Source organism: Hippichthys cyanospilos, chromosome 12 (genome assembly GCF_059441005.1).
Source record: "Hippichthys cyanospilos isolate Australia breed blue-spotted pipefish chromosome 12, RoL_Hcya_1.0, whole genome shotgun sequence".
In the NCBI taxonomy this organism is placed as follows: domain Eukaryota; kingdom Metazoa; phylum Chordata; class Actinopteri; order Syngnathiformes; family Syngnathidae; genus Hippichthys; species Hippichthys cyanospilos.
In genome coordinates, this window is record NC_142380.1 from 8,066,444 (window position 1) to 8,070,362 (window position 3,919).

Sequence of the window (3,919 nt, forward strand, 5' to 3'; positions counted from 1 at the left end):
GATTTTATTGATCATCCCAAAGCAAGTATTGCTTTACAAGGCTATATATTATACAGTAGGTCAATCCAGACCGCAACACCACAAGAGGGTTAATCATGCATGTAAAAAAAAAAAAGAACGTAATTAAAAAAAAAAAAAAGTCGGAAAAAAACTATGCCTATAAAGTGAGCAGTTGTTACCGTTAGATGGCGACAAAGGATTTACAGGAAGCTCCAAAACCAACAAACTCAGCAAATGTGACTTTTTTCTACAGTCAAACAACTTCCTGTAGATGTGGTCAAAAATAGCAAATATATACCACATGTTGCACCTTTAACCCCATTATGGTCCAGTAATGTGCTAGAATACAGTCAGTGAGTGTATCTTTAATCCCACCATTGACTCCCCTCTTGTTGCAATCCCAACAATGTGCCTCAGATTTGACTTAATCCCTTCTGCCGGGTGTAGAAGGAAGGGGGTGGGGGGGCTGTCCAGCCGCGACCCTCCAGCGGAGTAGCAGCCCATTGGACGGGGGTCCGGCCAAGCTCCTCCCGGCTATTTATGGCAGACGGCGCTCCAGGCATGAGCCCTTACATGGTGGGACCCGAGTTTGGGTTACCCAGCGCGCTAGAGCCGAGCAACCCTCCCCGCCGCCGGGTCACCTCTCTCACTCGGCCCCAGGTGAATAGCTCTTCACTTCAGGCGTGGACGTCATGGGTTAATTTGGACAGCAGAAAGTTTGAATCTGTGCGTGCACTTTTTTTCTATGTTTTTTTTTTTTGGTCTCACCTGCCCACATCAGTAGCACCTGAAGAAGGAGGCAGTAAAACTACAGGATTACAGGACACATGTGAGTACCGTTCCAGCCCGTTTCATTATTAATAATGTTTATGAAAAAAAATCACTTATGTACAACTTTTTGTCAAAATGTGTATGATCTAGAAAATATGGATTTATCCTTTTTTTAACTAGATTTTTTTTACTCATGAACGAACCGTAGAAATATCGTAAAAAAACTTTTTTTCCAAAGTTTGCCCTTGAGATATTTTTACTGGAAAACATCAGATTTGCTCATTATAAATTACATTTTTTCTAGTGTATCTTTTGAAGTGTTTTCTCCCCAAAGATAATTATTCTTTTTTTTTTTAATTTTCAATTATTTCATTTCTAAAAACATTCCATTTAAAAAGAAAAAAATCAATATTTATCCACTAATAAATCCTACACACTCCTCTCTAAAATGTTTTACTCCAAAAATGTACCACTGAATGACAGTGTCTGACCATCTCTAACATGTTTACCGGTAATTTAGTGTTGAAAGATGTATCATCATCATCATCATCATGATGACATCAAGACACGAGGCTGTTGTTTGTGGTCCTCACATGGCTGTTTGTGATGCTAGTTATGCGCAACTCACACGGGCAGCTGCTCGGCCCTTCAGGACACACGTGACCTCACGGTTTCCAGACACACTAACGCATACTTTAAACTGTTGTAATTATAATCATGATTATTTAGACTTTTGCTGGAGTTTGGTTACAAATCATATGCAAATTAAATGCGGCTAGCGATATGCTTTGCACAGTACGTCAAACTTGTCAAATCATTTGAATCACGCTTAACCCTTGACCCACACTTGAAATGCAGCAGCCACACCTGACCGCTGGGGGCGTGCTAAATAAGAACGAGCAAACAGATCAAACTTTAACTTCAACTTTAGATTTTTTTTAATTTCACGGGCAATAATATAAGAGATATTGGCTCCAGCAAAATAACAAAGGTCATTATTATTGCTGCAGCTGTTTGCATAATTCATTTCTCATTGTTGTTGCATTCTCAAAAAAAGAAGAGAAACAATAAATGTTCCATTTTTATTTGATTGTGCTTTACATTATTCTGTTATTCTCTTGATTTCAGAATTTTAACTGATGGCAGTTTTATACTGCACTTCCCTAAAGATTGAAGATGAAATAATTTGCTAAAGATGTCATGTTACCTAAGTTTTGTTGTAATTAGCAGAATTCAGCCACGGAAAGTAACAAGAACTGAATTTGTTTTTAACTCTTCATGTAATGTAACCAACTCTTGTGCTTGACCATTTTCGGGTCATTTTCTTCCACATCATTCTTATAGTATTGTAGCATATTGTACAACTGGTAGTATAACTAAGAGGTCTGGAAATGTTGAATTTTAAAATATTGTCTGCATCTGGGTCAAATTTCAGCTCCATTGTGTCTTCATTCAATGCTTGCCATTTGATGTGAAATATCTTTGATGTAGAGCTCAAAGGACTGGACACAATATAGCACAAAGATGAACTTAATATTCAAAAGTAACTTTTTTTTAACGAAATTCAATTTACAAATGTGTTTTCAGCCCAAATTTTGGAAATGATGATGATGATGATGAAACGCATGGCGTTTGTTTACCTTACACTTTACCTTGAGAGATACAACGCTATCCAAATCATGGCAAGATAATGCAACATGATAACATGATGTGGTTTTCGCAATGCCCCATACTGTACATGCACAAGCACGGGATCTAGGAAACCAAGTGGGTAGGGGGCTCGGCTTTGGGGCTTGGGGACTGACACAACAGGGCTGGCTGCCTTCTTGTAAACACAAACTTGCAGCAGCCACTCACAACACATGTTGCCTTATTAGGGGAGAGCCGCCTGGGACAAGTGTCAAAGTGTGAGAGCGTGTGTTTGCATTTGTGTGTGCGCGCCCGTATATGCGGTTTGTTTGACTGTGTGTAAGGGTGAAAAAAAACCATCAGAGTCTGTGCGATTTGACACCAGGCTACTTTTTGCTTCAATACATGCATATTATTATACAGTATACAAATTACAGGAGAAACACACACACACATATATAAATATGCAGGTCAATTGGACATACTAAATTAAATAGGAGTGATTGGTGCGTGATTGGTTGTTTGTCTCTGTGTGCCCTGCGATTGGCTGGCAACCAGTTCAGGGTGTCCCCTGCCTCCTGCCCTAAGTCACCTGAGATAGGTACCAGCAAGCCTGCGTCCCCTGTGGGGATAAGCGGCTCTAGAAAATGAATGGATGGATGGATATACTGTATGTATGTATGTATATCCTGTATTAATATACAGTACTTGGAAATATTGTATGGTTGAAATGACGTTCAAATAAATTCAGATGTATCTTTTGTCAGCCTAATTGCCAGGCGTATTTCAATGGTTTTGGAAACTGGAGAAACAATTTTTTTTTAAAAACACATGTATTTGCTAATCTTGTAACAAAACGTGTAAACGGTTATGAACAGTATGTTCTAAAAATTGGGATTCAACAAATGGATTTTAATGAGAGAGTTCCTAAAATGTTGAAAAAAATGACTTACTGTAGGTAATTATGCAGTTGTTGGTTAGTTAGTTTGGTTGGTTGGTTGGTTGGTTGGTTGGATGGATGGATGGATGGATGATAGATAGATAGATAGTCCTTTTTCAGATGTCAGCCTCATTAAAGTACAAAAATGGAGTCAAAACATCATCAAGAATACTCAGGGGCAGCAGATCGCAAGCAGTCAAGTGAAAGGCTGGAAGTAAACACCTCTCATCACACGATCCTAGACGGGATTACGGCGCAAATGTGTTAGCTTGCTAATGCTAATTGACACGCATGAAGCTTCACCTTCAGTCGGCGGCCCGGGAAGCGCCACACATCCCCGAACCCCTCCTCTCCCGCCCCCACTGGCACATCGCGTCCAATCCCCAGTCCCGCTGTTTTGATCATCACGGCTAATTTCTGACTGTAATCTGATTAGGCCGCTGAGCAGCTTTGGCGTCCCGCTGCGCTGTCAGTCTCAGACTCGAGTGACATTGCGACCAGTCGCCAAAGCCGGGTGGTGTTGTTGGCGGGTGGCGGTGGTGGTGGTGGTGGTGCGACCTCTCAGGTGCTGGTTAGCGA